The 22,510-nt window shown below is 40.5% G+C and overlaps 1 long non-coding RNA gene across 7 annotated transcripts in view; it reads right to left on the reverse strand.

Annotated features, from left to right (window-relative positions):
- LOC146052836 (uncharacterized) overlaps positions 1-22,504 on the reverse strand; it is a 52,550-nt gene extending 30,046 nt beyond the window's left edge. For 6 of the 7 annotated variants that reach the window (XR_014467698.1, XR_014467697.1, XR_014467694.1 and 3 more), the window contains exons 1-7: positions 22,351-22,504; positions 18,134-18,327; positions 17,437-17,640; positions 9,772-9,965; positions 9,076-9,279; positions 1,641-1,834; positions 945-1,148 (exon numbers count right to left, since the gene is read on the reverse strand). This is a non-coding gene — a long non-coding RNA (uncharacterized LOC146052836). Of the gene's footprint in view, positions 1-944; positions 1,149-1,640; positions 1,835-9,075; positions 9,280-9,771; positions 9,966-14,850; positions 15,068-17,436; positions 17,641-18,133; positions 18,328-22,350 lie in introns of those variants that run through there. The other variant, XR_014467699.1, reaches the window with a different exon arrangement.
- Positions 22,505-22,510: the final 6 nt, after the last annotated feature.

Genomic DNA, 22,510 nt, shown 5'->3' on the forward strand with positions numbered 1-22,510 from the left:
TTAACCCAGAATTTCAAAATATTAGGGTTTTACATAAAGTTTAGATGAAAATGAGGTGGAACGTTAGGAATGGAACCATACAGCAAAATGCCATGTCGCACGGCACCATACGGCACAACATAATGCTCTACTGATGGTTGTGGGGAGGCGGAAATCTGGTTTAACCCAGAATTTCAAAATATTAGGGTTTTACATAAAGTTTAGATGAAAATGAGGTGGAACGTTAGGAATGGAACCATACAGCAAAATGCCATGTCGCACGGCACCATACGGCACAACATAATGCTCTACTGATGGCTGTAGGGAGGCGGAAATCTGGTTTAACCCAGAATTTCAATATATTAGGGTTTTACATAAAGTTTAGATGAAAATGAGGTGGAAGGTTAGGAATGGAACCACTCGGATGGTTGTAGGGAGGCAGAAACCTGGTTTAACCCAGAATTTCAAAATATTAGGGTTTTACATAAAGTTTAGATGAAAATGAGGTGGAACGTTAGGAATGGAACCATACAGCAAAATGCCATGTCGCACGGCACCATACGGCACAACATAATGCTCTACTGATGGCTGTAGGGAGGCGGAAATCTGGTTTAACCCAGAATTTCAATATATTAGGGTTTTACATAAAGTTTAGATGAAAATGAGGTGGAAGGTTAGGAATGGAACCACTCGGATGGTTGTAGGGAGGCAGAAACCTGGTTTAACCCAGAATTTCAAAATATTAGGGTTTTACATAAAGTTTAGATGAAAATGAGGTGGAACGTTAGGAATGGAACCATACAGCAAAATGCCATGTCGCACGGCACCATACGGCACAACATAATGCTCTACTGATGGTTGTGGGGAGGCGGAAATCTGGTTTAACCCAGAATTTCAAACAATTAGGTTTTAAATGAAAGCAAATGAAAAAGGACCGATACGTAAAATGTAGCAAAAATATTTACCTGTGCGTTGAAGTCAATAATCATCTCCTCCATCAGCTTCACAGACACAAAAGTTTGCAGCAATGTACCCCGATGTCTGTTTGTAATGTCCACCAAAAAGTCATCTTTAGCGTTTATAGATATTGCCATGGTCTTCTAACTTCGCCAGTTGATTAAGCCATTTTCTTTGAGTGACCCAAAAAATTTAGATATTCTATAGAGTAGCTGCCATAGAAAGAAGAGGAAAGAGTTTTATATAGTTTAGAGACTTAACTAGTCCTGAAAATGTCTTTTGGCACACCACAATTAATAAATGACACCAAGAAAGAAACATACTGCAAACGGAAACATTACAGCACACCACATACGTTTAGAAAGGAAAAAAAATAAATAAAAACAATTTGGATTTTAAAAGTGAGGCAAGCAGTGAAATGAAGTCTAGAAAATAATCACACAGCACAACACGATGGCGCATGGCCCCAAAATGCACAGCACGATTGCATACTGAAAACTTAACCCACGCACTTTAAACTATTAGTATATTGTTGAAAAGTAAGCTGGATGTTAAAAAAAAAAACAACCTCATGAAGGCACAATGCCACACCATAGAGACTAAACATTCTGAAATACATACAAGATTTGAAATGTAACCAAGCAGGAAATGGGATAGATTATGATACGAAAGGAAGACCGTAATGTGAAACTTGCTATATTTACCTGTGCATTGAAGTCCGAAAACTTCTTGTACAGCATCAGAGACATCTGCAGCACTGATTCCTTAAACACGCTTGTAATGTCCACCACCATGACATCCATGATTTCCACAGTGATTGAAGACATTGGCTCTCTTGCTGCATTGCAAATGGATGAAGAAAACCATTTTCTTTCAGGAACCGAGAAGAGTAGCTCCCCTAAGTAAGAAGGGGTAATAATTATAGTTAATGCTAAAGAAAATAAAGTTAAAAGTAAACTTGGAAAATGCCTTAAAGGATGTCAACATACAGAACTGGATAAACAGTGAATCTAAACTTAAAGACTAAGATGGGGAACCTTTCTATAGTATAGTAAGGAAAAGCTGGCACATTACATTGCTGCAAACTCAAGAGAGGTAGGTTACAGCACAACAAATCATGCTGCCATACTTTTGGAATGACTGAAATATTCACAGAAACCTTTGTATATTGAGAAAACAAGCTGCACATAGGACTGAAACTGCCAGGGAGGCAGCTTCCAGTATAGCATCACAAAGCATGATGCCATACTTGTGAGTTTATGACCAAAAGTCATAGAAACCTTTATATATTGAGGAAAAACAAGCTGCACATAGGACTGAAACTGCCAGGAAGGCAGCTTCCAGTATAGCATCACAAAGCATGATGCCATACTTGTGAGTTTATGACCAAAATAGTCATAGAAACCTTTATATATTGAGGAAAAACAAGCTGCACATAGGACTGAAACTGCCAGGAAGGCAGCTTCCAGTATAGCATCACAAAGCATGATGCCATACTTGTGAGTTTATGACCAAAATAGTCATAGAAACCTTTATATATTGAGGAAAAACAAGCTGCACATAGGACTGAAACTGCCAGGAAGGTAGCTTCCAGTATAGCATCACAAAGCATGATGCCATACTTGTGAGTTTATGACCAAAATAGTCATAGAAACCTTTATATATTGAGGAAAAACAAGCTGCACATAGGACTGAAACTGCCAGGAAGGCAGCTTCCAGTATAGCATCACAAAGCATGATGCCATACTTGTGAGTTTATGACCAAAATAGTCATAGAAACCTTTATATATTGAGGAAAAACAAGCTGCACAGAGGACTGAAACTGCCAGGAAGGCAGCTTCCAGTATAGCATCACAAAGCATGATGCCATACAGTACTTCTGGTTTTATGATAAAAATGTTCATAAAAACCTTTGGATTCTAAGAAAATACAAGCTGGACATAGGACACTGAAAATAGTTTGTATGGCTGGGTGTTCTCTATTAGGAGATCAAGGAAAACGCAGCTGGATCGGGTACCGACATCAGTAAGCACATAACTGTTAATACCAAGTTGTACGGTGCCATACACCAAAGCATCAGACAGTCAGCCGCCATACTAATGGAATTAGTGATGCTGATAATAGATTACACCCAAAAATACAAGCTATTTGCATTTTAGGGGAACGCAGATTCCAGGACTGAAACTGCCAGGAAGGCAGCTTCCAGTATAGCATCACAAAGCATGATGCCATACTTGTGAGTTTATGACCAAAATAGTCATAAGAACCTTTATATATTGAGGAAAAACAAGCTGCACATAGGACTGAAACTGCCAGGAAGGCAGCTTCCAGTATAGCATCACAAAGCATGATGCCGTACTTGTGAGTTTATGACCAAAATAGTCATAGAAACCTTTATATATTGAGGAAAAACAAGCTGCACATAGGACTGAAACTGCCAGGAAGGCAGCTTCCAGTATAGCATCACAAAGCATGATGCCATACTTGTGAGTTTATGACCAAAATGGTCATAGAAACCTTTATATATTGAGGAAAAACAAGCTGCACATAGGACTGAAACTGCCAGGAAGGCAGCTTCCAGTATAGCATCACAAAGCATGATGCCATACAGTACTTCTGGTTTTATGATCAAAATGTTCATAAAAACCTTTGGATTCTAAGAAAATACAAGCTGGACATAGGACACTGAAAATAGTTTGTATGGCTGGGTGTTCTCTATTAGGAGATCAAGGAAAAAGCAGCTGGATCGGGTACCGACATCAGTAAGCACATAACTGTTAATACCAAGTTGTACGGTGCCATACACCAAAGCATCAGACAGTCTGCCGCCATACTAATGGAATTAGTGATGCTGATAATAGATTACACCCAAAAATACAAGCTATTTGCATTTTAGGGGAACGCAGATTCCAGGACTGAAACTGCCAGGAAGGCAGCTTCCAGAATAGCATCACAAAGCATGATGCCATACTTGTGAGTTTATTACCAAAATAGTCATAGAAACCTTTATATATTGAGGAAAAACAAGCTGCACATAGGACTGAAACTGCCAGGAAGGCAGCTTCCAGTATAGCATCACAAAGCATGATGCCATACTTGTGAGTTTATGACCAAAATAGTCATAGAAACCTTTATATATTGAGGAAAAACAAGCTGCACATAGGACTGAAACTGCCAGGAAGGCAGCTTCCAGTATAGCATCACAAAGCATGATGCCATACAGTACTTCTGGTTTTATGATCAAAATGTTCATAAAAACCTTTGGATTCTAAGAAAATACAAGCTGGACATAGGACACTGAAAATAGTTTGTATGGCTGGGTGTTCTCTATTAGGAGATCAAGGAAAACGCAGCTGGATCGGGTACCGACATCAGTAAGCACATAACTGTTAATACCAAGTTGTACGGTGCCATACACCAAAGCATCAGACAGTCTGCCGCCATACTAATGGAATTAGTGATGCTGATAATAGATTACACCCAAAAATACAAGCTATTTGCATTTTAGGGGAACGCAGATTCCAGGACTGAAACTGCCAGGAAGGCAGCTTCCAGTATAGCATCACAAAGCATGATGCCATACTTGTGAGTTTATGACCAAAAGTCATAGAAACCTTTATGTATTAAGGAAAAACAAGCTGCACATAGGACTGAAACTGCCAGGAAGGCAGCTTCCAGTATAGCATCACAAAGCATGATGCCATACTTGTGAGTTTATGACCAAAATAGTCATAGAAACCTTTATATATTGAGGAAAAACAAGCTGCACATAGGACTGAAACTGCCAGGAAGGCAGCTTCCAGTATAGCATCACAAAGCATGATGCCATACTTGTGAGTTTATGACCAAAATAGTCATAGAAACCTTTATATATTGAGGAAAAACAAGCTGCACAGAGGACTGAAACTGCCAGGAAGGCAGCTTCCAGTATAGCATCACAAAGCATGATGCCATACAGTACTTCTGGTTTTATGATCAAAATGTTCATAAAAACCTTTGGATTCTAAGAAAATACAAGCTGGACATAGGACACTGAAAATAGTTTGTATGGCTGGGTGTTCTCTATTAGGAGATCAAGGAAAACGCAGCTGGATCGGGTACCGACATCAGTAAGCACATAACTGTTAATACCAAGTTGTACGGTGCCATACACCAAAGCATCAGACAGTCTGCCGCCATACTAATGGAATTAGTGATGCTGATAATAGATTACACCCAAAAATACAAGCTATTTGCATTTTAGGGGAACGCAGATTCCAGGACTGAAACTGCCAGGAAGGCAGCTTCCAGTATAGCATCACAAAGCATGATGCCATACTTGTGAGTTTATGACCAAAATAGTCATAGAAACCTTTATATATTGAGGAAAAACAAGCTGCACATAGGACTGAAACTGCCAGGAAGGCAGCTTCCAGTATAGCATCACAAAGCATGATGCCACATGGACTGAACATTTGGAAATTAACAAAATGCCATGATGCATGGCACAGCAGTATGCTCTACTGATGGATGAAGGGATTCTGAAAACTGGTTACACCCAACAATACAAACTATTACAACGAGAAGAAATGCTGTAGAAAAATAGAAGGCGTGGTGAAAAATCTGGCGGCCGGTTGGGCGGCACTCATGACTGAAAGTGGCTTGTCATCTACATGGGTCAAAGGATGCTAAGAGCTGGCACCTGAAGCAGAACGCAGAAATGGAACCCAAAGCTAAGAACTCATAAATGGAACCTGCAGCTCAGCACTCAGTACTTGAAGCACTGAGAACCTTGACGAGCTACAAAAACTCATAAATGGAACCAACCTTGGAAACTCATAACTGGAACCAGCTGCAGAAATGGAATCTGGGGCCAAGAACGCAGCGCTGAGTAGTATAACTGAAGGCGCAAAACTGGAACCTGTAAACTGAGAACTCAGAAACTGACACCTGACAAGTGCCCCCGGCCGGGTAGTACCTGGAACCAGCCACAGGCACTCCAGCCTGCATGATCAAGCATCAGAAATGGGGCGCTGGACCAGCCCCAGAGACTCAGAACTGTCCCCAGTCTGCAGAATTGGAATCTGAGGCAGAGCACAGTTCCGAGGTGTCAAGCTCAGAACTGGCCCACCCCCAGGAGACTCAGAACTGGCTCCAGATGCAGACCGCTCCATACTAACATGTGGTACTGTGCCAAACAGCACAAAATAAGCAAGGATGCCATACTAACAATTTTAGGGACGAAGAACAGTTTGTATTGTTGAGTGTAATCGACTACAATATTTAATATATGTCTATAGTTACCTATGCATAGAGGTCAGATAATATCTTGCCCGGCTTCTTCAGAGAAAAGTCCACCGAACTGGATTCTGATGACCGATTTTATTGTCCACCACAGTTGTTTAGAAGATCAGGACTTTAACTTCTTCTTTCGACTTTGCCAAAGGATGAAGCAAACTATTTTCTTTCAGGTATCCAAAGATCTCATTATTTAATATAGGAGCTGCCCTAGGGTAAAGTAGAAAAACTAGTAAACATAATACTTGCATGCAAAATTGGTGAAAACCCAAGACATGAGGTCAACATACCTTTGGATATTAAGCTAAACCAGCATGATGCTCTACTGACGGTTGTAGGGGGATGGGACAGGACGGGAAGCAGTGAAGGTTTTAAGGGGTATGGGACGCGCCAAAGATTTTAGGGGGTACGGGAGGCAATAAAGGTTTTAGAGGGAAGGGACGCAATGAAGGTTTTAGATGGGCATTGAAATCTGGTTTAACCTACAAATATAAACTAAGGATTTGAAATGAACGCAAACTGTAAATAGAGACTGAACAGAAGGAAACGGCCATACAGCAAAATGCCATGTCGCACGGCACCATACGGCACAACATAATGCTCTACTGATGGTTGTGGGGAGGCGGAAATCTGGTTTAACCCAGAATTTCAAAATATTAGGAATTTAAATAAAAGGTTAGATGAAAAGGAGGTGAAACGTTAGGAATGGAACCATACAGCAAAATGCCATGTCGCACGGCACCATACGGCACAACATAATGCTCTACTGATGGTTGTGGGGAGGAAGAAATCTGGTTTAACCCAGAATTTCAAAATATTAGGGATTTAAATAAAAGGTTAGATGAAAAGGAGGTGAAACGTTAGGAATGGAACCATACTCTGATGGTTGTGGGGAGGGGGAAATCTGGTTTAACCCAGAAATGGAAAGTATTAGGGTTTTAAATAAAGGATAGATGAAATTAAGGTGGAACGTTAGGAATGGAACCATACAGCAATAAGCCATGTCGCACGGCACAACATAATGCTCTACTGATGGCTGTAGTTAGGCGGAAATCTGGTTTAACCCAGACGTTCAAAATATTAGGGTTTTAAATAAAGTTGATGAAAATAAGGTGGAACTTTAGGAATGGAACCAAACAGCAAAATGCCATGTCGCACGGCACCATACGGCACAACATAATGCTCTACTGATGGTTGTGGGGAGGCGGAAATCCGGTTTAACCCAGAATTTCAAAATATTAGGGTTTTAATAAAGGATAGATGAAAATGAGGTGGAACGTTACGAATGGAACCATACTCGGATGGATGCAGGGAGGGGGAAATCTGGTTTAACCCAGAATTTCAAAATATTAGGGTTTTAAATAAAGTTTAGATGAAAAGGAGGTGGAACGTTAGGAATGGAACCATACAGCAAAATGCCATGTCGCACGGCACCATACGGCACAACATAATGCTCTACTGATGGCTGTAGGGAGGCGGAAATCTGGTTTAACCCAGAATTTCAAAATATTAGGGTTTTACATAAAGTTTAGATGAAAATGAGGTGGAAGGTTAGGAATGGAACCACTCGGATGGTTGTAGGGAGGCAGAAACCTGGTTTAACCCAGAATTTCAAAATATTAGGGTTTTACATAAAGTTTAGATGAAAATGAGGTGGAACGTTAGGAATGGAACCATACAGCAAAATGCCATGTCGCACGGCACCATACGGCACAACATAATGCTCTACTGATGGTTGTGGGGAGGCGGAAATCTGGTTTAACCCAGAATTTCAAAATATTAGGGTTTTAAATAAAGTTTAGATGAAAAGGAGGTGGAACGTTAGGAATGGAACCATACAGCAAAATGCCATGTCGCACGGCACCATACGGCACAACATAATGCTCTACTGATGGCTGTAGGGAGGCGGAAATCTGGTTTAACCCAGAATTTCAAAATATTAGGGTTTTACATAAAGTTTAGATGAAAATGAGGTGGAACGTTAGGAATGGAACCATACAGCAAAATGCCATGTCGCACGGCACCATACGGCACAACATAATGCTCTACTGATGGTTGTGGGGAGGCGGAAATCTGGTTTAACCCAGAATTTCAAAATATTAGGGTTTTACATAAAGTTTAGATGAAAATGAGGTGGAACGTTAGGAATGGAACCATACAGCAAAATGCCATGTCGCACGGCACCATACGGCACAACATAATGCTCTACTGATGGCTGTAGGGAGGCGGAAATCTGGTTTAACCCAGAATTTCAATATATTAGGGTTTTACATAAAGTTTAGATGAAAATGAGGTGGAAGGTTAGGAATGGAACCACTCGGATGGTTGTAGGGAGGCAGAAACCTGGTTTAACCCAGAATTTCAAAATATTAGGGTTTTACATAAAGTTTAGATGAAAATGAGGTGGAACGTTAGGAATGGAACCATACAGCAAAATGCCATGTCGCACGGCACCATACGGCACAACATAATGCTCTACTGATGGCTGTAGGGAGGCGGAAATCTGGTTTAACCCAGAATTTCAATATATTAGGGTTTTACATAAAGTTTAGATGAAAATGAGGTGGAAGGTTAGGAATGGAACCACTCGGATGGTTGTAGGGAGGCAGAAACCTGGTTTAACCCAGAATTTCAAAATATTAGGGTTTTACATAAAGTTTAGATGAAAATGAGGTGGAACGTTAGGAATGGAACCATACAGCAAAATGCCATGTCGCACGGCACCATACGGCACAACATAATGCTCTACTGATGGTTGTGGGGAGGCGGAAATCTGGTTTAACCCAGAATTTCAAACAATTAGGTTTTAAATGAAAGCAAATGAAAAAGGACCGATACGTAAAATGTAGCAAAAATATTTACCTGTGCGTTGAAGTCAATAATCATCTCCTCCATCAGCTTCACAGACACAAAAGTTTGCAGCAATGTACCCCGATGTCTGTTTGTAATGTCCACCAAAAAGTCATCTTTAGCGTTTATAGATATTGCCATGGTCTTCTAACTTCGCCAGTTGATTAAGCCATTTTCTTTGAGTGACCCAAAAAATTTAGATATTCTATAGAGTAGCTGCCATAGAAAGAAGAGGAAAGAGTTTTATATAGTTTAGAGACTTAACTAGTCCTGAAAATGTCTTTTGGCACACCACAATTAATAAATGACACCAAGAAAGAAACATACTGCAAACGGAAACATTACAGCACACCACATACGTTTAGAAAGGAAAAAAAATAAATAAAAACAATTTGGATTTTAAAAGTGAGGCAAGCAGTGAAATGAAGTCTAGAAAATAATCACACAGCACAACACGATGGCGCATGGCCCCAAAATGCACAGCACGATTGCATACTGAAAACTTAACCCACGCACTTTAAACTATTAGTATATTGTTGAAAAGTAAGCTGGATGTTAAAAAAAAAAACAACCTCATGAAGGCACAATGCCACACCATAGAGACTAAACATTCTGAAATACATACAAGATTTGAAATGTAACCAAGCAGGAAATGGGATAGATTATGATACGAAAGGAAGACCGTAATGTGAAACTTGCTATATTTACCTGTGCATTGAAGTCCGAAAACTTCTTGTACAGCATCAGAGACATCTGCAGCACTGATTCCTTAAACACGCTTGTAATGTCCACCACCATGACATCCATGATTTCCACAGTGATTGAAGACATTGGCTCTCTTGCTGCATTGCAAATGGATGAAGAAAACCATTTTCTTTCAGGAACCGAGAAGAGTAGCTCCCCTAAGTAAGAAGGGGTAATAATTATAGTTAATGCTAAAGAAAATAAAGTTAAAAGTAAACTTGGAAAATGCCTTAAAGGATGTCAACATACAGAACTGGATAAACAGTGAATCTAAACTTAAAGACTAAGATGGGGAACCTTTCTATAGTATAGTAAGGAAAAGCTGGCACATTACATTGCTGCAAACTCAAGAGAGGTAGGTTACAGCACAACAAATCATGCTGCCATACTTTTGGAATGACTGAAATATTCACAGAAACCTTTGTATATTGAGAAAACAAGCTGCACATAGGACTGAAACTGCCAGGGAGGCAGCTTCCAGTATAGCATCACAAAGCATGATGCCATACTTGTGAGTTTATGACCAAAAGTCATAGAAACCTTTATATATTGAGGAAAAACAAGCTGCACATAGGACTGAAACTGCCAGGAAGGCAGCTTCCAGTATAGCATCACAAAGCATGATGCCATACTTGTGAGTTTATGACCAAAATAGTCATAGAAACCTTTATATATTGAGGAAAAACAAGCTGCACATAGGACTGAAACTGCCAGGAAGGCAGCTTCCAGTATAGCATCACAAAGCATGATGCCATACTTGTGAGTTTATGACCAAAATAGTCATAGAAACCTTTATATATTGAGGAAAAACAAGCTGCACATAGGACTGAAACTGCCAGGAAGGTAGCTTCCAGTATAGCATCACAAAGCATGATGCCATACTTGTGAGTTTATGACCAAAATAGTCATAGAAACCTTTATATATTGAGGAAAAACAAGCTGCACATAGGACTGAAACTGCCAGGAAGGCAGCTTCCAGTATAGCATCACAAAGCATGATGCCATACTTGTGAGTTTATGACCAAAATAGTCATAGAAACCTTTATATATTGAGGAAAAACAAGCTGCACAGAGGACTGAAACTGCCAGGAAGGCAGCTTCCAGTATAGCATCACAAAGCATGATGCCATACAGTACTTCTGGTTTTATGATAAAAATGTTCATAAAAACCTTTGGATTCTAAGAAAATACAAGCTGGACATAGGACACTGAAAATAGTTTGTATGGCTGGGTGTTCTCTATTAGGAGATCAAGGAAAACGCAGCTGGATCGGGTACCGACATCAGTAAGCACATAACTGTTAATACCAAGTTGTACGGTGCCATACACCAAAGCATCAGACAGTCAGCCGCCATACTAATGGAATTAGTGATGCTGATAATAGATTACACCCAAAAATACAAGCTATTTGCATTTTAGGGGAACGCAGATTCCAGGACTGAAACTGCCAGGAAGGCAGCTTCCAGTATAGCATCACAAAGCATGATGCCATACTTGTGAGTTTATGACCAAAATAGTCATAGAAACCTTTATATATTGAGGAAAAACAAGCTGCACATAGGTCTGAAACTGCCAGGAAGGCAGCTTCCAGTATAGCATCACAAAGCATGATGCCATACTTGTGAGTTTATGACCAAAATAGTCATAGAAACCTTTATATATTGAGGAAAAACAAGCTGCACATAGGACTGAAACTGCCAGGAAGGTAGCTTCCAGTATAGCATCACAAAGCATGATGCCATACTTGTGAGTTTATGACCAAAATAGTCATAGAAACCTTTATATATTGAGGAAAAACAAGCTGCACATAGGACTGAAACTGCCAGGAAGGCAGCTTCCAGTATAGCATCACAAAGCATGATGCCATACTTGTGAGTTTATGACCAAAATAGTCATAGAAACCTTTATATATTGAGGAAAAACAAGCTGCACAGAGGACTGAAACTGCCAGGAAGGCAGCTTCCAGTATAGCATCACAAAGCATGATGCCATACAGTACTTCTGGTTTTATGATAAAAATGTTCATAAAAACCTTTGGATTCTAAGAAAATACAAGCTGGACATAGGACACTGAAAATAGTTTGTATGGCTGGGTGTTCTCTATTAGGAGATCAAGGAAAACGCAGCTGGATCGGGTACCGACATCAGTAAGCACATAACTGTTAATACCAAGTTGTACGGTGCCATACACCAAAGCATCAGACAGTCAGCCGCCATACTAATGGAATTAGTGATGCTGATAATAGATTACACCCAAAAATACAAGCTATTTGCATTTTAGGGGAACGCAGATTCCAGGACTGAAACTGCCAGGAAGGCAGCTTCCAGTATAGCATCACAAAGCATGATGCCATACTTGTGAGTTTATGACCAAAATAGTCATAAGAACCTTTATATATTGAGGAAAAACAAGCTGCACATAGGACTGAAACTGCCAGGAAGGCAGCTTCCAGTATAGCATCACAAAGCATGATGCCATACTTGTGAGTTTATGACCAAAATAGTCATAGAAACCTTTATATATTGAGGAAAAACAAGCTGCACATAGGACTGAAACTGCCAGGAAGGCAGCTTCCAGTATAGCATCACAAAGCATGATGCCGTACTTGTGAGTTTATGACCAAAATAGTCATAGAAACCTTTATATATTGAGGAAAAACAAGCTGCACATAGGACTGAAACTGCCAGGAAGGCAGCTTCCAGTATAGCATCACAAAGCATGATGCCATACTTGTGAGTTTATGACCAAAATAGTCATAGAAACCTTTATATATTGAGGAAAAACAAGCTGCACATAGGACTGAAACTGCCAGGAAGGCAGCTTCCAGTATAGCATCACAAAGCATGATGCCATACTTGTGAGTTTATGACCAAAATAGTCATAGAAACCTTTATATATTGAGGAAAAACAAGCTGCACATAGGACTGAAACTGCCAGGAAGGCAGCTTCCAGTATAGCATCACAAAGCATGATGCCATACAGTACTTCTGGTTTTATGATCAAAATGTTCATAAAAACCTTTGGATTCTAAGAAAATACAAGCTGGACATAGGACACTGAAAATAGTTTGTATGGCTGGGTGTTCTCTATTAGGAGATCAAGGAAAACGCAGCTGGATCGGGTACCGACATCAGTAAGCACATAACTGTTAATACCAAGTTGTACGGTGCCATACACCAAAGCATCAGACAGTCTGCCGCCATACTAATGGAATTAGTGATGCTGATAATAGATTACACCCAAAAATACAAGCTATTTGCATTTTAGGGGAACGCAGATTCCAGGACTGAAACTGCCAGGAAGGCAGCTTCCAGTATAGCATCACAAAGCATGATGCCATACTTGTGAGTTTATGACCAAAAGTCATAGAAACCTTTATGTATTGAGGAAAAACAAGCTGCACATAGGACTGAAACTGCCAGGAAGGCAGCTTCCAGTATAGCATCACAAAGCATGATGCCATACTTGTGAGTTTATGACCAAAATAGTCATAGAAACCTTTATATATTGAGGAAAAACAAGCTGCACATAGGACTGAAACTGCCAGGAAGGCAGCTTCCAGTATAGCATCACAAAGCATGATGCCATACTTGTGAGTTTATGACCAAAATAGTCATAGAAACCTTTATATATTGAGGAAAAACAAGCTGCACAGAGGACTGAAACTGCCAGGAAGGCAGCTTCCAGTATAGCATCACAAAGCATGATGCCATACAGTACTTCTGGTTTTATGATCAAAATGTTCATAAAAACCTTTGGATTCTAAGAAAATACAAGCTGGACATAGGACACTGAAAATAGTTTGTATGGCTGGGTGTTCTCTATTAGGAGATCAAGGAAAACGCAGCTGGATCGGGTACCGACATCAGTAAGCACATAACTGTTAATACCAAGTTGTACGGTGCCATACACCAAAGCATCAGACAGTCTGCCGCCATACTAATGGAATTAGTGATGCTGATAATAGATTACACCCAAAAATACAAGCTATTTGCATTTTAGGGGAACGCAGATTCCAGGACTGAAACTGCCAGGAAGGCAGCTTCCAGTATAGCATCACAAAGCATGATGCCATACTTGTGAGTTTATGACCAAAATAGTCATAGAAACCTTTATATATTGAGGAAAAACAAGCTGCACATAGGACTGAAACTGCCAGGAAGGCAGCTTCCAGTATAGCATCACAAAGCATGATGCCACATGGACTGAACATTTGGAAATTAACAAAATGCCATGATGCATGGCACAGCAGTATGCTCTACTGATGGATGAAGGGATTCTGAAAACTGGTTACACCCAACAATACAAACTATTACAACGAGAAGAAATGCTGTAGAAAAATAGAAGGCGTGGTGAAAAATCTGGCGGCCGGTTGGGCGGCACTCATGACTGAAAGTGGCTTGTCATCTACATGGGTCAAAGGATGCTAAGAGCTGGCACCTGAAGCAGAACGCAGAAATGGAACCCAAAGCTAAGAACTCATAAATGGAACCTGCAGCTCAGCACTCAGTACTTGAAGCACTGAGAACCTTGACGAGCTACAAAAACTCATAAATGGAACCAACCTTGGAAACTCATAACTGGAACCAGCTGCAGAAATGGAATCTGGGGCCAAGAACGCAGCGCTGAGTAGTATAACTGAAGGCGCAAAACTGGAACCTGTAAACTGAGAACTCAGAAACTGACACCTGACAAGTGCCCCCGGCCGGGTAGTACCTGGAACCAGCCACAGGCACTCCAGCCTGCATGATCAAGCATCAGAAATGGGGCGCTGGACCAGCCCCAGAGACTCAGAACTGTCCCCAGTCTGCAGAATTGGAATCTGAGGCAGAGCACAGTTCCGAGGTGTCAAGCTCAGAACTGGCCCACCCCCAGGAGACTCAGAACTGGCTCCAGATGCAGACCGCTCCATACTAACATGTGGTACTGTGCCAAACAGCACAAAATAAGCAAGGATGCCATACTAACAATTTTAGGGACGAAGAACAGTTTGTATTGTTGAGTGTAATCGACTACAATATTTAATATATGTCTATAGTTACCTATGCATAGAGGTCAGATAATATCTTGCCCGGCTTCTTCAGAGAAAAGTCCACCGAACTGGATTCTGATGACCGATTTTATTGTCCACCACAGTTGTTTAGAAGATCCGGACTTTAACTTCTTCTTTCGACTTTGCCAAAGGATGAAGCAAACTATTTTCTTTCAGGTATCCAAAGATCTCATTATTTAATATAGGAGCTGCCCTAGGGTAAAGTAGAAAAACTAGTAAACATAATACTTGCATGCAAAATTGGTGAAAACCCAAGACATGAGGTCAACATACCTTTGGATATTAAGCTAAACCAGCATGATGCTCTACTGACGGTTGTAGGGGGATGGGACAGGACGGGAAGCAGTGAAGGTTTTAAGGGGTATGGGACGCGCCAAAGATTTTAGGGGGTACGGGAGGCAATAAAGGTTTTAGAGGGAAGGGACGCAATGAAGGTTTTAGATGGGCATTGAAATCTGGTTTAACCTACAAATATAAACTAAGGATTTGAAATGAACGCAAACTGTAAATAGAGACTGAACAGAAGGAAACGGCCATACAGCAAAATGCCATGTCGCACGGCACCATACGGCACAACATAATGCTCTACTGATGGTTGTGGGGAGGCGGAAATCTGGTTTAACCCAGAATTTCAAAATATTAGGAATTTAAATAAAAGGTTAGATGAAAAGGAGGTGAAACGTTAGGAATGGAACCATACAGCAAAATGCCATGTCGCACGGCACCATACGGCACAACATAATGCTCTACTGATGGTTGTGGGGAGGAAGAAATCTGGTTTAACCCAGAATTTCAAAATATTAGGGATTTAAATAAAAGGTTAGATGAAAAGGAGGTGAAACGTTAGGAATGGAACCATACTCTGATGGTTGTGGGGAGGGGGAAATCTGGTTTAACCCAGAAATGGAAAATATTAGGGTTTTAAATAAAGGATAGATGAAATTAAGGTGGAACGTTAGGAATGGAACCATACAGCAATAAGCCATGTCGCACGGCACAACATAATGCTCTACTGATGGCTGTAGTTAGGTGGAAATCTGGTTTAACCCAGAAGTTCAAAATATTAGGGTTTTAAATAAAGTTGATGAAAATAAGGTGGAACTTTAGGAATGGAACCATACAGCAAAATGCCATGTCGCACGGCACCATACGGCACAACATAATGCTCTACTGATGGTTGTGGGGAGGCGGAAATCCGGTTTAACCCAGAATTTCAAAATATTAGGGTTTTAATAAAGGATAGATGAAAATGAGGTGGAACGTTACGAATGGAACCATACTCGGATGGATGCAGGGAGGCGGAAATCTGGTTTAACCCAGAATTTCAAAATATTAGGGTTTTAAATAAAGTTTAGATGAAAAGGAGGTGGAACGTTAGGAATGGAACCATACAGCAAAATGCCATGTCGCACGGCACCATACGGCACAACATAATGCTCTACTGATGGCTGTAGGGAGGCGGAAATCTGGTTTAACCCAGAATTTCAAAATATTAGGGTTTTACATAAAGTTTAGATGAAAATGAGGTGGAAGGTTAGGAATGGAACCACTCGGATGGTTGTAGGGAGGCAGAAACCTGGTTTAACCCAGAATTTCAAAATATTAGGGTTTTACATAAAGTTTAGATGAAAATGAGGTGGAACGTTAGGAATGGAACCATACAGCAAAATGCCATGTCGCACGGCACCATACGGCACAACATAATGCTCTACTGATGGTTGTGGGGAGGCGGAAATCTGGTTTAACCCAGAATTTCAAAATATTAGGGTTTTAAATAAAGTTTAGATGAAAAGGAGGTGGAACGTTAGGAATGGAACCATACAGCAAAATGCCATGTCGCACGGCACCATACGGCACAACATAATGCTCTACTGATGGCTGTAGGGAGGCGGAAATCTGGTTTAACCCAGAATTTCAAAATATTAGGGTTTTACATAAAGTTTAGATGAAAATGAGGTGGAACGTTAGGAATGGAACCATACAGCAAAATGCCATGTCGCACGGCACCATACGGCACAACATAATGCTCTACTGATGGTTGTGGGGAGGCGGAAATCTGGTTTAACCCAGAATTTCAAAATATTAGGGTTTTACATAAAGTTTAGATGAAAATGAGGTGGAACGTTAGGAATGGAACCATACAGCAAAATGCCATGTCGCACGGCACCATACGGCACAACATAATGCTCTACTGATGGCTGTAGGGAGGCGGAAATCTGGTTTAACCCAGAATTTCAATATATTAGGGTTTTACATAAAGTTTAGATGAAAATGAGGTGGAAGGTTAGGAATGGAACCACTCGGATGGTTGTAGGGAGGCAGAAACCTGGTTTAACCCAGAATTTCAAAATATTAGGGTTTTACATAAAGTTTAGATGAAAATGAGGTGGAACGTTAGGAATGGAACCATACAGCAAAATGCCATGTCGCACGGCACCATACGGCACAACATAATGCTCTACTGATGGTTGTGGGGAGGCGGAAATCTGGTTTAACCCAGAATTTCAAACAATTAGGTTTTAAATGAAAGCAAATGAAAAAGGACCGATACGTAAAATGTAGCAAAAATATTTACCTGTGCGTTGAAGTCAATAATCATCTCCTCCATCAGCTTCACAGACACAAAAGTTTGCAGCAATGTACCCCGATGTCTGTTTGTAATGTCCACCAAAAAGTCATCTTTAGCGTTTATAGATATTGCCATGGTCTTCTAACTTCGCCAGTTGATTAAGCCATTTTCTTTGAGTGACCCAAAAAATTTAGATATTCTATAGAGTAGCTGCCATAGAAAGAAGAGGAAAGAGTTTTATATAGTTTAGAGACTTAACTAGTCCTGAAAAGGTCTTTTGGCACACCACAATTAATAAATGACACCAAGAAAGAAACATACTGCAAACGGAAACATTACAGCACACCACATACGTTTAGAAAGGAAAAAAAATAAATAAAAAACAATTTGGATTTTAAAAGTGAGGCAAGCAGTGAAATGAAGTCTAGAAAATAATCACACAGCACAACACGATGGCGCATGGCCCCAAAATGCACAGCACGATTGCATACTGAAAACTTAACCCACGCACTTTAAACTATTAGTATATTGTTGAAAAGTAAGCTGGATGTTAAAAAAAAAAACAACCTCATGAAGGCACAATGCCACACCATAGAGACTAAACATTCTGAAATACATACAAGATTTGAAATGTAACCAAGCAGGAAATGGGATAGATTATGATACGAAAGGAAGACCGTAATGTGAAACTTGCTATATTTACCTGTGCATTGAAGTCCGAAAACTTCTTGTACAGCATCAGAGACATCTGCAGCACTGATTCCTTAAACACGCTTGTAATGTCCACCACCATGACATCCATGATTTCCACAGTGATTGAAGACATTGGCTCTCTTGCTGCATTGCAAATGGATGAAGAAAACCATTTTCTTTCAGGAACCGAGAAGAGTAGCTCCCCTAAGTAAGAAGGGGTAATAATTATAGTTAATGCTAAAGAAAATAAAGTTAAAAGTAAACTTGGAAAATGCCTTAAAGGATGTCAACATACAGAACTGGATAAACAGTGAATCTAAACTTAAAGACTAAGATGGGGAACCTTTCTATAGTATAGTAAGGAAAAGCTGGCACATTACATTGCTGCAAACTCAAGAGAGGTAGGTTACAGCACAACAAATCATGCTGCCATACTTTTGGAATGACTGAAACATTCACAGAAACCTTTGTATATTGAGAAAACAAGCTGCACATAGGACTGAAACTGCCAGGGAGGCAGCTTCCAGTATAGCATCACAAAGCATGATGCCATACTTGTGAGTTTATGACCAAAAGTCATAGAAACCTTTATATATTGAGGAAAAACAAGCTGCACATAGGACTGAAACTGCCAGGAAGGCAGCTTCCAGTATAGCATCACAAAGCATGATGCCATACTTGTGAGTTTATGACCAAAATAGTCATAGAAACCTTTATATATTGAGGAAAAACAAGCTGCACATAGGACTGAAACTGCCAGGAAGGCAGCTTCCAGTATAGCATCACAAAGCATGATGCCATACTTGTGAGTTTATGACCAAAATAGTCATAGAAACCTTTATATATTGAGGAAAAACAAGCTGCACATAGGACTGAAACTGCCAGGAAGGTAGCTTCCAGTATAGCATCACAAAGCATGATGCCATACTTGTGAGTTTATGACCAAAATAGTCATAGAAACCTTTATATATTGAGGAAAAACAAGCTGCACATAGGACTGAAACTGCCAGGAAGGCAGCTTCCAGTATAGCATCACAAAGCATGATGCCATACTTGTGAGTTTATGACCAAAATAGTCATAGAAACCTTTATATATTGAGGAAAAACAAGCTGCACAGAGGACTGAAACTGCCAGGAAGGCAGCTTCCAGTATAGCATCACAAAGCATGATGCCATACAGTACTTCTGGTTTTATGATAAAAATGTTCATAAAAACCTTTGGATTCTAAGAAAATACAAGCTGGACATAGGACACTGAAAATAGTTTGTATGGCTGGGTGTTCTCTATTAGGAGATCAAGGAAAACGCAGCTGGATCGGGTACCGACATCAGTAAGCACATAACTGTTAATACCAAGTTGTACGGTGCCATACACCAAAGCATCAGACAGTCAGCCGCCATACTAATGGAATTAGTGATGCTGATAATAGATTACACCCAAAAATACAAGCTATTTGCATTTTAGGGGAACGCAGATTCCAGGACTGAAACTGCCAGGAAGGCAGCTTCCAGTATAGCATCACAAAGCATGATGCCATACTTGTGAGTTTATGACCAAAATAGTCATAAGAACCTTTATATATTGAGGAAAAACAAGCTGCACATAGGACTGAAACTGCCAGGAAGGCAGCTTCCAGTATAGCATCACAAAGCATGATGCCATACTTGTGAGTTTATGACCAAAATAGTCATAGAAACCTTTATATATTGAGGAAAAACAAGCTGCACATAGGACTGAAACTGCCAGGAAGGCAGCTTCCAGTATAGCATCACAAAGCATGATGCCGTACTTGTGAGTTTATGACCAAAATAGTCATAGAAACCTTTATATATTGAGGAAAAACAAGCTGCACATAGGACTGAAACTGCCAGGAAGGCAGCTTCCAGTATAGCATCACAAAGCATGATGCCATACTTGTGAGTTTATGACCAAAATAGTCATAGAAACCTTTATATATTGAGGAAAAACAAGCTGCACATAGGACTGAAACTGCCAGGAAGGCAGCTTCCAGTATAGCATCACAAAGCATGATGCCATACTTGTGAGTTTATGACCAAAATAGTCATAGAAACCTTTATATATTGAGGAAAAACAAGCTGCACATAGGACTGAAACTGCCAGGAAGGCAGCTTCCAGTATAGCATCACAAAGCATGATGCCATACAGTACTTCTGGTTTTATGATCAAAATGTTCATAAAAACCTTTGGATTCTAAGAAAATACAAGCTGGACATAGGACACTGAAAATAGTTTGTATGGCTGGGTGTTCTCTATTAGGAGATCAAGGAAAACGCAGCTGGATCGGGTACCGACATCAGTAAGCACATAACTGTTAATACCAAGTTGTACGGTGCCATACACCAAAGCATCAGACAGTCTGCCGCCATACTAATGGAATTAGTGATGCTGATAATAGATTACACCCAAAAATACAAGCTATTTGCATTTTAGGGGAACGCAGATTCCAGGACTGAAACTGCCAGGAAGGCAGCTTCCAGTATAGCATCACAAAGCATGATGCCATACTTGTGAGTTTATGACCAAAAGTCATAGAAACCTTTATGTATTGAGGAAAAACAAGCTGCACATAGGACTGAAACTGCCAGGAAGGCAGCTTCCAGTATAGCATCACAAAGCATGATGCCATACTTGTGAGTTTATGACCAAAATAGTCATAGAAACCTTTATATATTGAGGAAAAACAAGCTGCACATAGGACTGAAACTGCCAGGAAGGCAGCTTCCAGTATAGCATCACAAAGCATGATGCCATACTTGTGAGTTTATGACCAAAATAGTCATAGAAACCTTTATATATTGAGGAAAAACAAGCTGCACAGAGGACTGAAACTGCCAGGAAGGCAGCTTCCAGTATAGCATCACAAAGCATGATGCCATACAGTACTTCTGGTTTTATGATCAAAATGTTCATAAAAACCTTTGGATTCTAAGAAAATACAAGCTGGACATAGGACACTGAAAATAGTTTGTATGGCTGGGTGTTCTCTATTAGGAGATCAAGGAAAACGCAGCTGGATCGGGTACCGACATCAGTAAGCACATAACTGTTAATACCAAGTTGTACGGTGCCATACACCAAAGCATCAGACAGTCTGCCGCCATACTAATGGAATTAGTGATGCTGATAATAGATTACACCCAAAAATACAAGCTATTTGCATTTTAGGGGAACGCAGATTCCAGGACTGAAACTGCCAGGAAGGCAGCTTCCAGTATAGCATCACAAAGCATGATGCCATACTTGTGAGTTTATGACCAAAATAGTCATAGAAACCTTTATATATTGAGGAAAAACAAGCTGCACATAGGACTGAAACTGCCAGGAAGGCAGCTTCCAGTATAGCATCACAAAGCATGATGCCACATGGACTGAACATTTGGAAATTAACAAAATGCCATGATGCATGGCACAGCAGTATGCTCTACTGATGGATGAAGGGATTCTGAAAACTGGTTACACCCAACAATACAAACTATTACAACGAGAAGAAATGCTGTAGAAAAATAGAAGGCGTGGTGAAAAATCTGGCGGCCGGTTGGGCGGCACTCATGACTGAAAGTGGCTTGTCATCTACATGGGTCAAAGGATGCTAAGAGCTGGCACCTGAAGCAGAACGCAGAAATGGAACCCAAAGCTAAGAACTCATAAATGGAACCTGCAGCTCAGCACTCAGTACTTGAAGCACTGAGAACCTTGACGAGCTACAAAAACTCATAAATGGAACCAACCTTGGAAACTCATAACTGGAACCAGCTGCAGAAATGGAATCTGGGGCCAAGAACGCAGCGCTGAGTAGTATAACTGAAGGCGCAAAACTGGAACCTGTAAACTGAGAACTCAGAAACTGACACCTGACAAGTGCCCCCGGCCGGGTAGTACCTGGAACCAGCCACAGGCACTCCAGCCTGCATGATCAAGCATCAGAAATGGGGCGCTGGACCAGCCCCAGAGACTCAGAACTGTCCCCAGTCTGCAGAATTGGAATCTGAGGCAGAGCACAGTTCCGAGGTGTCAAGCTCAGAACTGGCCCACCCCCAGGAGACTCAGAACTGGCTCCAGATGCAGACCGCTCCATACTAACATGTGGTACTGTGCCAAACAGCACAAAATAAGCAAGGATGCCATACTAACAATTTTAGGGACGAAGAACAGTTTGTATTGTTGAGTGTAATCGACTACAATATTTAATATATGTCTATAGTTACCTATGCATAGAGGTCAGATAATATCTTGCCCGGCTTCTTCAGAGAAAAGTCCACCGAACTGGATTCTGATGACCGATTTTATTGTCCACCACAGTTGTTTAGAAGATCCGGACTTTAACTTCTTCTTTCGACTTTGCCAAAGGATGAAGCAAACTATTTT

Source organism: Crinia signifera, unplaced genomic scaffold (assembly GCF_055691185.1).
Source record: "Crinia signifera unplaced genomic scaffold, ASM5569118v1 HAP2_SCAFFOLD_129, whole genome shotgun sequence".
Classification (NCBI taxonomy): Eukaryota; Metazoa; Chordata; class Amphibia; order Anura; family Myobatrachidae; genus Crinia; species Crinia signifera.